The sequence below is a fragment of the Budorcas taxicolor genome, chromosome 21, assembly GCF_023091745.1.
Source record: "Budorcas taxicolor isolate Tak-1 chromosome 21, Takin1.1, whole genome shotgun sequence".
NCBI classification, from domain to species: Eukaryota; Metazoa; Chordata; class Mammalia; order Artiodactyla; family Bovidae; genus Budorcas; species Budorcas taxicolor.
This window is the reverse complement of record NC_068930.1, coordinates 39,952,332-39,966,601: the sequence shown is the minus strand read 5'-3', so window position 1 is coordinate 39,966,601 and position 14,270 is coordinate 39,952,332. Positions and strand designations below refer to the sequence as shown.

The following is a 14,270-nucleotide window of genomic DNA, read 5'->3' as shown; positions in this document are numbered from 1 at the left end:
TTGTGTGATCCTACTGTTTCAGTAGTAAGACTGTATGTCTATGAGGGGATAACACCAGTTGGCCTAAAGGAGATTACAGACAGCTGCAAAAGTCACCCACTCTTACCCTTTGCCACTTTTAAAAGCCACTGCTACTTTGGTGACCATTTTGAAAGTTTACTCTTTGATCGTTTTTGTATTTCATGATGTGTAATAATTAGTGGAAAATAACATAGGTTCTAGAAGGACTATTCATTTGAAAGAGAAATAGCCTACGCAAGTGTGGATCAAAGTAACCTACCTGATGAAAACAAACCACAGTATGTATTTGTACTAGTGGCTCTTGCTCCAGTTCCTTCCATGAGATCTAAATTAGTTCTATTAAGTCTAATTCCCAAAGAAGCTTTCATTTTCTGGGTCCATCTGCCAAAATGGATTGCCATTTGTGATGGACCCAGAAAGTAGTAAGCACGTTGAGCAAATTTGCTACAGACATGTCCTCTGCTGCCGATATAGGAGTAGACATTGCATAAGATTTCTTTGAAAGGAAGAACAAACTAAAAACTAGCTATTGAATTTCTAGCTACATGAATTTCTTATTAGTGTTGAGGTGCCATGGGGGTGAACATGAACATTCTTCCTTACAAAGCCACCCAACAGATAGAAGAGGGAAAAACAATTCCAGCATTCAGAAAAAGAAGTCAACACCTGACTCATGTGCTTTCCCTGTGTTTTCTCCAGAGCTCTATGGTGAATATTCTGTGCTGGTAATTGTTCCTAATCAACTGAATGAAAGAGAAAGCAAAAGTAAGAACAACTCCTTGCTGTATATTTACCATAAGCTCAGTTCTCCTCCAAGATAGAGGACACCAAGATGAATCTTAGAAATGATCTTTTTAGACATTTCTTCCCACCTATTACCCAGTTTTCCCAATTGCTCTTTTTTGAAAGTGCTTTTAAAAATACTTCCCCTGCAAATGTATGCAGCATAATAATCTGATAATAATAGTATAATCAGCATAATCTTTAATAGTCACTCTAGTTCAACCTTTACCAAGTTCTAACCATGCTAGAAAATAGATGTTGAATGAGTAGAACAGTCCATCTCAGTCACGTCACTTAGAACCACCACCATGAGTGTGTGATTAACACTTTGAAAGCTGGTGCTTTGATCAAGGTCAGAGTTGGGTTTAAAGGTGTGACACAGGAACAGACAATGTAACTTTAGTGATGGGGAGAGAGGAGATGGAGTGGCTAAACTTCATTAGTGGTGGATCACTAGGAGAAGACCCCCAAACCCCTGCCCCTGAGATCTGTAAAGGAGATGGAGTTCAGAAGCACTTCCGCGAGGACGTGTTTATTACAATCATGTACTTAGCCCACTACTTAAACCACTCCAGATGTGTTCTTAAGCTGCCCCTCTTTGTCACTAACTTGAGTCATACTTTATTCCTTACAGTCTAAGAATCCTAATGAGAGGCACTCAAAATATTTTCACATCTGTGAATCATCAGACTTTTAACCAACCCTCTTGTTTCAAAGAATGATTGGAGGAGATGGAAAAACAAGAAGAAAGTTAGGGAAGGTTCTACTATTCTTCTGGGATCAGTTCAGTTCAGTTCAGTCGCTCAGTTGTGTCCGACTCTGCGACCCCATGAATTGCAGCATGCCAGGCCTCCCTGTCCCACCAACTCCCGGAGTTCACTCAGACTCATGTCCATCGAGTCAGTGATGCCATCCAGCCATCTCATCCTCTGTCGTCCCCTTCTCCTCCTGCCTCCAATCCCTCCCAGCATCAGAGTCTTTTCCAATGAGTCAGCTCTTCGCATGAGGTGGCCAAAGTACTGGAGCTTCAGCTTCAGCATCATTCCTTCCAAAGAAATCCCAGGACTGATCTCCTTCAGAATGGACTGGTTGGATCTCCTTGCAGTCCGAGGGACTCTCAAGAGTCTTTGTAGATATGCCCAAATCCATAAATGTAGGCTTGCATCTGCTTATCAATTGCATGTCCTAATGAGCATCAATTTTCTGTGTGTCTGAGGTAAATTGTATAAACTAAGAAGTTTTGAAAAAAACAGGAACCATAATGAACCTAGGATTAAAACTGAAAGTGATTGGTGCTTCTGATTCTTTAATGTCTGTAAGAATATTTGAGGTGAGTTCTCATAATGTAAGTTCTGATTTCTTAAGAGTAAGATGGGCCTAAGACTTTGCATTCTTACAGTCTTCCACGTGATGCCATTCTGATTGATCATTTGTCAAATCACCTTTTGAGTAGCAAGGATATAAAAATGAAGGTGCAGCTAAACAACCCAGTCTCATTTATTCTTTGTCAGCTGGTAAATAAAAATGACCATTAAAACCAGATCAAGTCACCATTTCTGATCTGTGTGGCTTTGAGCAACTCATTTAACCCATTTAGCTTCTTCATTTGAAAAATGATGATGATATTTCTCTTGCTCTTCTCCATAAAAATACAAAATTGTAGATGATGCTGGTGCTGCAAGAGGGCTCGAGGCCCTGGGAGCCCTGGAATAGGAGGCCACAATAGCTTCTGCGGAGGCTTCTGTGGTGGCATCTGTGACCTAGGTTTCAGCTCGAGAGCTTATGGAGGCAAGGACAAGGAGTGGCTCCCTGTCACCAAGCTGGGCCGCCTGGTTAAGGACATGAAATCGCCTCTTTGGAGATTTGTCTCTTCTCTTTGCTCATCAAGAAATCATTGACTTTTTCCTGGGGGCATCCCTCAAGGACAGAGTTTTGAAGATTGTTGTTCACTAGCTGATTTGTGTCCAACTCTTTATGACCCCATGTACTGCAGGGCTCCAGGCTTCCCTGTCTTTCACCGTCTCCTGGAGTTTGCTCAGACTCATGTCCATTGAGTCGGTGATGCCATCCAATCATCTCATCCTCTGTTGTCCCCTTCTCCTCCTGCCCTCAATCTTTCCCAGTGTTTGAAGATTATGGCTGTGCAGAGGCAGACCTGTGCTGGCTAGTGAACCAGGTTGAAGGAATTTGTCCCCACTGGGGATTATGACAGACATATTGCTTTGGGTGTCAATTGCTCTAAGGGGGTAGCCAGGGCCATCTGTGGGACCATCGTCCTGGCCAGCTCTCCATTGACCCTGTTGGATGAGGCTCCTGTGGTAACAAGATCAGCAAACCCCATACCATCCCCTGCAAGGTGACTGCCCACTGTGGCTGTGTGCTGGTGCCTCTCATCCCTGCCCCAGGGGTACTGGCATCATCTCAGCCCTTGTGCCCAAGAAGCTACTGCTGATGGCCAGAATTGACAACTGCTACCCTTCTGCTGAGGGCTGCACCACCACCTTGGGCGACTTCACCAAAGCCACTTTGATGCCATTTCCAAGATCTACCTGCAGTTCACCCCTGATCTCATTATAAAGTGTTCACCAGGTCTCCATATCAGGAGTTCACTGACCACCTTATAAAGACCCACACCAGACTTTCCATGCAAATAGCCCAAGCTCAAGCTGGTAGCCACCACCTGGTTTTATGAGAAACATAAAGTGAATGAAGCCAGAAAAAAATTTATCTTGCAGGATGATTCTGAAAATTAAATGATGTAACATATAAATTTGATAATAGCTTTTAAGCAAATGACATTTTTCTAATCAAAAAGCATTTTGAACAATATGCAGTTTCCAATAGTAAGTGTCAGAGGGGAAGAAATGCATGATTTCTGACCTAAAGAGTTTGTAAACCAATAAGAATAAAAATCAAAATGTCTATAAATTGCTAAAATAGAATATATGTTGAATAATAAATGTCATAAGAGAGATAAAAACAAAATGCTCTGGAGTTGATAAAAGGAAAGGTTGACTGAGGGATTGAAGAATGAGAAAGATGGAGAAATAAAGGAAGGCTTCAACAAGGAATTTGCATTTGAACTAAACCTTAAAAGATAATTAAAAGTTCAGCAGGCAGAGAAGATGAAGAGTGTCATTTAAAGCAGAAGTAACAGCTGTAGACACCATGGTATTGTGAAAAACAGTGGCCTTTTAATGACATTTCCAGAATTCCAGTGTGTCTAGAACTAGGTCAGATTGGGAGAAGAGGAGGAAGATGAAGCCAGCGGCACCCAGAAGGGAAGGATCTCATATGCTGTGCTGAGTTCCTGGGATGGACAGCACCTCCCTCCTATTACACATCTCATCACACATTATCATAATTATGTATTAGCTCAAACATGACTCTGTACCTCGACTGCAAATATCTGACCCATAACAAGAACTCAGCAAATTGTTGTTGGCAGAATCAATGTCTAAATGTCTAAGGGAGAGAGTTTCTTGCAGTAGGATTAAAGGCCTTAATAATATTGCATAGCTAGATCCCACAGTTGCCTATTCTGGTTGTCCTGCAGTGACCCCAGCCTACAGATTTGCTCCAGCGTAAATATACTCCTTAGACACCCAGCATTTTTTATTTGGAATGATTGTTACATTATATAACAAAACAACCATCCCATTATACGACCCATTGCATGCATTCCATTTGGCCTCCCTGTGATGATTCAATCTCTGAGTGGCGCTTAAGATGGGAAAGGTTGAGAGATGCTATTATACTCTAAGCAGATTGAGATCATCAGATGAAAACTATGGTGTGTCAGCATGGCAAAGTTCAGTAATATAGCTTGCAGCTACTAGTTGATTAGAACAGCTTTCTAGGCTAGGACGTCTTAAACACACAGAAGCATGGGGCTGCTTACTTCCTCACAGAAGCAGAGTGGTAGTCTCCAGTGAATGATATGATTTCAATACAGAAATTTTGCTTACATCTCACTTCATTTCCATACCATCTATTGATTTTTTGTTTCAGGATTGTGCACATGTATTGGAATACCTTTATTAAATTCCCCAGGCATTCTAAGTAAACACAAATAGAATAAAATTAGGAACAACTGTAAGGGAACAATTGTAAGTAGACCCTGACTTCGTATTATATGAGGAATAGAAACCTTGAATTTATCAGATGGAATCATTTAAGGGCTGACTCTAAGCAGAATGGGAAAGAAGGCAAAAACTTATTTTCTGTGGAGAGAGGAGAGTGCAGAGGTCAAGGGCATGGGCTGGAGGTAAGCTACTTGGATTCCAAACCTTACTTGAAGACTTCCTAGCTTTGTGATTTTGGTTACATTGTTCAATCTTTTATACTTCAAGCTCATCCTCTATAAAGTAGAGATTATAATATTAGTTAATCCATAAGGCTATGGAAAGTTAATCCAGGAAATATTGCTTGGAATAAAGCTGCCACACAGTAAGAGCTTAATAACTATTAGCCATTCTTACAGTCTCCAGGGTCTCTACCCCACTCATTCTATAACTATCCCCTACTTCCAGACTCCCTCATTCCATATTTCTGGTGCTCCCCTGTATCTTCCTTCTTCTCATTTCTAGCAAGAGTTTGAGTCATTTATGTCTGTGTAATTGTGTCCCCACAAAACGTTGCCCCGACAGAAACCTTTTTATTTACCTTTTATTTCTTACTGTAGAAAGAAAAGTGCTTTTTTTAAATAAAAATAATTAGGGAATTCACAATGTTTATAATCAAATGAGAGGCCTATTATCCCAGCCCATACCTAAAGCCTCTGAAGTCACAGCAATATACATTCATTCATGCAGTAGATATTAATTGAAGTGTTCTATGTGTCAGAGACTCTTGGATGCTCAGAGAGGGCAAAGATAACAAGGCAGGGGAGATGCTCAGTATTAACTGGGGAGCGTGAGAACACCAGGAAGGGGAATTTAATCCAGCCTGCTGTAGGGGAGGAGGTGGGAGCAGGAAAGGCTTCTCTTCATCTGTCAATGCAGAATCCCTAGGATTATTTAATGCTGAACATCAGTTTTCCTCTAACTAGTTACAGGACAAAGTCTTCTTTCTCTTCTATAAAAATCCTGAAACTATATCCCTCCACACTTTTACAGTGCTCAAAGGACAGGGGAAAAAAAAAAATCTAATGTTTCCCTACCTCACGTATTGGGGACTTGGGTCACAGGAAGGAAAACTTTGCTTCAGGCATTACTTACACTGTGAAACAGCAGGAGTGCATTCATGCATCCACTTCTCTTCACTGTGCCTCCTGCAAAGTGCTTACTGAGCATGCATAATCCATGTCAATAACGCTAGGGAAAATGGAGTTTATATTAATAAAAGACATTGTGTCTCTGTTCATGTGGAAATTAAAGGTTGTTGAAAGATAAGATGTATCCTACAACAGAAATAGTTAAATAACAATGAAATGAAACATAATTAATTCTCAGTGAATTATTCTATTAGTGATTCTTGATGTTCTGGAACAGACATCAGTTAAGATAGCAAATACTGAAAGTTTCATCTCAAGCGCCACTTCCTACCAACTGGAAGTAGATGGCTGGAAAACTGTGTAGCCAGGGATTATCTTACTTTGCCAGACTCAGAAGGAAGTAACTTTGGGACTAGTGTTCATCATGCCATAGGAATGGGAAGTGTGAGCACTTCCCACATCTTTGCCATGGTGTGCTGGCTATGTGGGCTTCCCGGGTGGTTCAGTGGTAAAGAATTACTGGCAGTGCAGGAGATGCAAGAGATGTGGGTTCAATCCCTGGGTAAGGAAGATCCCTTGGAATAGGAAATGACAACCTATTCCAGTATTCTTGCCTGGAAAATTCCATGGACAGAGGAGCCTGGAGGGCTACCAGTCCCTAGGGTTGCAAAGAGTCAGACAGGACTCAGCATGGCACAACAGCTGGCTACATAGTAAGCTACATAATAGCAGGATGGTTAAGAAAAGATGTTGCAGTCTAAAAGACCTGAATTCTGCTCTTGGCTAACTGTTGTTCAGTCACCCAGTCATCTCCAACTCTTTGTTGACCCCATGGACTACAGCACACCAGGCCAACTCTGTGCTAATTCTGTGGCCTTGGGCAATTTATTTAACTTGTCTGAGCCTCAATTTTTTAAAATGATAAGTGGAGGTACTATTGTTTACCGACTCTCCCAGATCGGTCCCCAGCAAAGGTCTCTCTGCCTGGTGCCATTTGTGCCAATAGGAGACTGCATTTGGTTCAGAAGCAAAGGGAATGTTTTATTCTTTAATCAAAGAATGGAGATTTGCAAAGTTGCACTGCAAATTCTTCCTTTGTGTAGATGGAAGAGTGATTGGATGGATCCGTCTTTAAGGCATGAGGGATAATTGCCAAGTTACTAAGAAGGGAGATTTGCAAAGTTGCACTGTAGAGTACATGCTCTCCCTAAAAGACCATGGCCTGTGGGGCTGCTTTATTTGGTTTTTGTCCGCAGGGTGTGAGTTGAGTTCTCACGGTTGTGCGTAGGTGCGCACTGCTCATGGTTTCAGATCCCAGTGCCCGGCGCAGCGACTCCACCTCCATCTTGAATTGAGGTATCAGGGGCACAGAGCTTCTGCTCATAGATCCCCAAACTGAGATTCTAGGCACAACCATTTTTCAGGAGAAACACTAGTCTGAACAGTCAGGTGCAAGGCTGCTGCCCGCAGTAACCTATGAGCAAGTGACACCAAATGAAGAATAAAGGAAAAGAAAAAGGTTAGACTTTATTATCCAGATTCTAATTTTGTTCCCCAGAAATTGTTAATGGGCTTTGCCAGTGACAAATTCCTCCTCTGTCTTTTGTCCTGCTCCATATTCCTCCTCTCATCTTCTGTAATTACTTCCTGCTAATTTGAGGTGTCATCGTAACCCTGGGTAAATGAACAGAGCTTCTCCCCAGCTGCCTTTACGTCTGTTTGATTGTGACCAGGCCTCACCCCTGACCATTTGTATCCCTGGGTGACCACCTTTTGGAGACAAAAGATGCCAAGATATATTTAAGATATATGGTCCAGATATTAGCAAGAGAATTATGGTCACATGTCACATTTTTCCTAAAAAATGACAGTGCCTAGATTTTTTGCCTGTAGGCACAAGTGTGCCCTGATGGTGAGGCTCAATGTCGTGGTTGAATATCCTGGGTCTCCCTTGTGTGGGGTTTTGAAAGGTAAGAACTTCAGGTCAGAGAGAGGTTCACATGAGTAGTCAAGGGGTTTATTGCCTCAGGTTGTCTCTCTAGAGGTTGGGGCCTTGGGGCCCTCTTCACTCAAGTGTGATGTCCCCAGAGTGATCCCTGCAGCTTCAGGACCAAACTAGTCCAGTTTTGTTTAGCTTGACTAAGGCTGGTTTCAAGGTCTGATTGGATCTCTCTACTTTCCCCCTTAGTGGGGTCTCCAGGCTGAATGGTAGCTCCATTTTATGCCCAGGGCACTTGTTATCCCGTTTGTCACTTGAGACAAAACCGTTGGACCTGTATGACTTTGTAGAAATCCTGGGAGCCCAAACCTGGGGATTATTTCTTTAGGTAATGTCTTAGCCATTGCAGCTGCCATTTCAGTCCTAGCAGGAAATACTTCTGTCCACCTAGAAAACTAAGTCTATTAGCACCATGAGATACCTGAAATTGCCCAATACTCTTGGCATGACAGTGAACATCTGCCAGTCTTCTCCAGCGTGTGTCCCTCTGGTTGCATAAGTGTTGCCTGGGAGCCTCTCAGCGGGGAGGAGGGGGTATGGTGTTGGTGTTGTTCATAGTGCAGATGAGGCCTGTCTCAACTATCCAACTGACTACGCTTTTCATGCGAGAAGTTACCGTGACCTAACTAACCAATTACCTAGGGCTTCCCTGTTATAGTGAGTTCCTTGATGAGCCTCCCTGAAGGCTTGACAAGCTGCAGTTTGAGGAAAGAAGTATCGCCCATGCTCGTTAGCTAGCCACACATGGCCTCCTAGATGTCTGCTGAAGCTCCATCTTCACGCTTTCTCTAATTCTTCCTGTGTGTAGATGGGAGAGCGATTGGATGGATCCGTCTTTAAGGCATGAGGGATAGTTGCCAAGTTACTAGCTCTGGGGCCACCCTTTCGGCAGTTGCGTCTGCCTTGTTATTTCCCTTTGTTACCTCCACATCCTCTTTTTGGTGACCCCTATGGTGAATCACTGTTACTTTTTTAGAAGCTATACTGCTTTGAAGAGCTTTAATATGCTTAAGCCATGTTTTACTTGTTTATTCTCTGCAGTAAGCATACTTCTTTCCTTCTAAATAGTCTCGTGTACGTGTAAGATGATATGTGTAAGCATACCAGGAATCTATGTAAATATTTAAGATTCTCTCTGGCCTGACTCCAGGGCTCAGGTGAGGGCTCTCAACTCCACCTTTTGTGCAAAAGTTCCCGGGGTAGACTTCTTGCTTCTGTGACTTGACTCTGGAAGGTCACTACATATTACTCCTTTTTTTCTTTTTTTTTTTTTGCTCTCTCATAAAGCTGCTTCCATCTGTGAGCCATTGCTCTTAGGTGTTTGGGAGGCTCACTTCCTAGTCTAGGATGACGGGAATAGATCGTATCTATGATTCCTATACAGTGATGCTCAGGGGTCCTGTTTCTGTGGGTAGCAGGGTAAGAGGATTTAGTGGGTGACAGGTTTATGGTTGTCCCTGGGTTGTCTAAAAGCATAGACTGAACTTGAATCAAACTTCTAGAGTATAGCCATTGTGTTCCCTTAGAGCTTTAATGAAGCCCGAACCTGAGGTGGAGGCGATATAGTGATTGGCTGACCAAGCATTAACTTTCCAGTCTTCTTAAGCAGAGTTGTTAAGTAGCTGCTACTGCCCGTAGGCAAGGAAGTCATCCCTTAGCAGTTAGATATAATTGTTTGGAGAAATAAGCAACCACTCCAGTAAGGGGTCCCAGTTTTTAAGCTAATACCCTAAGGGCAGTTCCCCTTCTTTCATGAATGTATCAGTCAAAAGTTTACAGTCCATGGGGTCCCAAAGAGTTGGACACGACTGAGAGACTTCACTTTCACTTTTCAGGAGAGCCAGAGTTCAGTTCAGTTCAGTCGCTCAGTCGTGTCTGACTCTTTGTTGACCCCATGAATCGCAGCACGCCAGGCCTCCCTGTCCATCAAGTCAGTGATGCCATCCAGCCATCTCATCCTCTGTCGTCCCCTTTTCCTCCTGCCCCCAATCCCTCCCAGCATCAGAGTCTTTCCCAATGAGTCAACTCTTCGCATGAGGTGGCCAAAGTACTGGAGTTTCAGCTTTAGCATCATTCCTTCCAAAGAAATCCCAGGACTGATCTCCTTCAGAATGGACTGGTTGGATCTCCTTGCAGTCCAAGGGACTCTCAAGAGTCTTCTCCAACACCACAGTTCAAAAGCATCAATTCTTCGGTGCTCAGCCTTCCTCACAGTCCAAATCTCACATCCATACATGACCACTGGAAAAACCATAGCCTTGACTAGACGGATGTTAGTCGGCAAAGTAATGTCTCTGCTTTTGCATATGTTGTCTAGGTTGGTCATAACTTTCCTTCCAAGGAGTAAGCGTCTTTTAATTTCATGGCTGCAGTAACCATCTGCAGTGATTTTGGAGCCCAAAAGAATAAAGTCTGACACTGTTTCCACTGTTTCTCCATCTAGGCATAAAGTAGTTGGTTGATCAATTCTTGAAAGAATCCTTTGTATTCTCAATTCTGTAAAAGGATTATTATCTTTTCCTTTGACTTTTCAGATAGAGGCTTACCTATTAGACCATAAGTAGAGACCCAGATGCCACAAAATCTGGCTATCCCCAGGGAACTCTTAAGCTGTCTTACAGTTTTAGGAGGGGCAGAGCTACAAAAAGGCTTCTTTCCTGGGTAGGCTTTTCTGACCTGTGAGAATGAAGCATTGTCTTGGACACCTTTTATCCTGTATTGACTAGGTTGTTCAGAGTGGTTAGCAATTTTTTCAGAGGTCTCTATAAGTTAGAACTGGCAATCAGAATGTTGTCTATATTCTGGATTCCTTTCTCCAAATATAGATCTTTTAGGTCTTTAGCGAAAGTTTCCCCAAAGATGGTGAGGGGATTTTTAAACGCTAGGGGCAGCAGTATTGTTTTTCATTTTTTATTTGGCTGTGGGAGTCTTAGTTGAGGCATGCAGGATCTAGTTCCCTGACCAGGGGTCAAACCCAAGTGCCCTGGATTAGGAATGCAGAGTCTTAACCACTAGGCCACCAAGGAAATCCCTGTATTGTTTTTGTCATGTGTTTGGGCCCTGCCACTCAAAAGCAAAAATGTCCCGTGACTCCCGTTTCTAATCCAGAAAACCAGGTCCTGGTGGGCAGTAAAGTGGCCAGCAGGGTGCAGGGGTTAGATATACTGGGTGTATATCCTCAGTGGCTTCACTGACTGCCTAGAGCTCCATACCATCTGGTATTCCCCATTGGGTTTTCTTAACAGGAAGAATGGGGGTGTTACAGACTGACTGACATGGTCTAATAAGTCCCTGGTCAATTAGGTCTTATATAACAGGGTAGTGGGGCTTCCCTGGTGGCTCAGAGGTTAAAGCGTCTGCCTCCAATGCAGGAGACCCGGGTTCGATCCCTGGGTCGGGAAGATCCCCTGGAGAAGGAAATGGCAACCCACTCCAGTATTCTTGCCTGGAGAATCCCATGGATGGAGGAGCCTAGTAGGTTATAGTCCACGGGATCGCAAAGAGTCGGACACGACTGAGCGACTTCACCTTCACCTTCACCTTCACCTAACAGGGCAATGCCCAATAAGGCCTCTCATTGGAGAGGGTACTGCTTTCCTTTGGGTCCTGTATGTCCAGGTTTACATGGGCTAACACAGGCCTGGTGCCTGCAGCTCATTCTACCTGTTCTTGGGCCCAGACCTTGGGATTTATTCCAGAGAGACTGACTTGCTCTGTCTGGAAGCTTTGTCCTCAGACATTAGCATTGTCATCCTGTGCCCTTTGTCTAAGGGGACACCAGTCTCCAAATAGTCTCCCATTAGGTGAATAGTAGCCCCTGATTTATCTATTCCTGGCAGGGATATAGGGCCTTGGGGGGCATATAAGAGTGTGTTTGTCCAGTTTACATTCTGATGGCTCTGTGAATACCTGTTCTTGGGATTTCTCTGATAGCCTCATAATTTTACAACCCCTGTGACTGAGTTTGCCTGATTTAGTATTCAGAATGGAGTAAATGGCACTGGTGTCAACTAAGAATTTGACAGGCTTTACTCCTGTGTTCAATGTCAGCTGAGGCTCTTTAGGGGTCAACTGGAGTTCCAGGTTAGGAGCCCTTAGCCCCTTCATTCTACATTTGGACCATCTACTTTCAAGAACGGTGGCCAGGATTTGCCATTTCTGTCCCCTTTGAGGGTCCTCCTTGTTTACATATGGTGCCCTGTTTGGGTTCCAGTTTCCTTGGCTTGTTAGCCCTTGGTGGAGACTGGAGATCACTCACTGGAATCAAGTCTCAGTGGATGGTTAGTCCAGATTCCCGTGCCAACCAGTTGGCACTGGAGGGCAACTGGTGTGTGAGCTGGCCTCTCGATTTTTTACCTTCTGACTTTTCTTTCTGTATATCTTCATTATTAAACACCTGGTAGGCAGCCTTGGCTAGGCAAGAAGTAGAGGTTTTCTGGTTCTATTTCCAGTTTCGGAAGTTTATACCTAATGTCAGGGGCAGTTTGTGAAATAAAATATGATCTCAGGATTGCATTCCCTTGCAAGGACTCAGGGTCAGTGGAAGTATAGATTCAGCGGCATTCCCCGAGGCACTGTAGAAATGCCAAAGGATTTCTGTTGGCTCCTGATTGATTTTCTTTATCTTATTCCAGGGGACAAGTTTCTCTCCTGCTGCCTGGATTCTTTTTAGGATCTCAGGATCATATTTTTATAATGCATCTTTCACCCTCTTGCTCCATGGTCTCAGTGGTCCCAGTTAGGTTTATTATCTGGGGCCTCTTGATTCCTCAGTCTGCAGATAGCATGACCTGCACTGTTCCTATTCTCTGTGTCTGGTTCATCTCATGCTTTTGAAAATAACATAGGGTTTTTTTTTTTTTTAGGAATACTTTGAGGAAGCTCTAGATGTCAGCCCAGGTGGGGTCATGGATCTGAAGGATTCTTCTACTCAGATTCAGGAATGTATCTGAATTGGCTCCTCCCTCAATCCCTCACTAGGACTTTTCCAGTTATACAGATCGGAAGTGGTGAATGGGATGTATACCTGAATGAGCCCTGCTTCTCCATCCGGGACCTGCCTCAAAAGGAGTACTTTTCCTAGAGGGTGTGGACCCTGACTGGTAATTAGTACCACTTTGTGGACTTGCTAGACTGGGTTCTAGGGGAGAGGGCTTGTTATGGAGGGAGCCCCTTGGGCATGTGGCACAAATTGTGACATAAGAAGGAAGAAGGAAGGGTGGGAAGAAGTTAGGGTGACAGAGTTAGGGAAGAGATCAAGAAGGCCCTCATGGGGAGGGTCAAGGGACTGGTAGGAAGCTTTTAGGCTCCTTTGGTATTTCCTCAGTGGAGGAGAGCAGGCATCCCTTTTGAAGTTCTTTGTTCTGGTATAAGACCGTAACAAACTAGACATAGTGAATTTCATCCCATTTCTTTTGTCTCTGACATAGCAGGCCCAATTAAAAAATGGTGGTGTAATTTAGAGACCCATGGACAGGCCACCTTTCCCCATCTCCTAGCAGTACTGGGGCCAGGCTGTATTATTCATGATTACATGTTTTGGGGCCAAGGAGTAATAACTGAAAAACTTCAAATTCTTCAGGAGGTACCCTAATGGTGAATCCTTCAGTCTGGTGGACATTTGTTTCTCTGTCTCTTAGATGTTCTATTATGAATTTGTTTCCAACTAGTGAGGGAGTGATTTGTTGACATGCAAATGAGAAAATATTTGACCCAAATAAGATTGTCTGGTTCAGGAGATTTGGAACCAGCACCAGACTCTTAATTGGATTCCTCAAAAGACCACAGTAGGAGGTGTCTGAATGGTACACCTGATATAACTGGGGTTCCCCTTGTAGTTTGAATTTGTAGTTTGAATTTGCTTGAGAGTGTCAATCCCTCCCCAGTGAGAATGTCCCATGAGAGATTAGACGAGGCCACATCTGAGCCAAAGCAGCTTAGCAACATTAATCCCTGACTGGTTTGGTCTGTTGGGGAGTATCCTGTCTATCTGAGAGAGCGGTTTTCTTCCTCCTTTCAGCTGAAAAGGAGTTTTCAGAGTTCACACAAAGTGAAGGCTAGACATCAGAAAGGATTCCCATGGAGTACTCAACAGATCGCTGAGGCAGCTGGTATCCTCTACTGATACTGGGAGGAGAGCCTGTGGAATCTCGATCAGTAAAGAATCAGCCAAGGTTCATCTCATAAGCAGTGTGAGGAGGAGAGGTTGGGTGGTGGGTGTTTCCTGTTCTTGCCAGTAGCTCCTGGGGCTTC

General features: G+C 43.6%; 1 non-coding gene and 1 pseudogene across 1 annotated transcript; both read left to right on the top strand.

The window, feature by feature from the left end:
- The first annotated feature begins 1,224 nt into the window (after positions 1–1,224).
- On the top strand, positions 1,225–3,496 carry LOC128066477 (40S ribosomal protein S2-like; annotated as a pseudogene).
- Positions 3,497–11,347: 7,851 nt separating this feature from the next.
- Positions 11,348–11,419, top strand: TRNAW-CCA (transfer RNA tryptophan (anticodon CCA)). The gene has a single exon. It is a non-coding gene; the product is annotated as a tRNA-Trp (tRNA).
- The last annotated feature ends 2,851 nt before the right edge of the window (positions 11,420–14,270 follow it).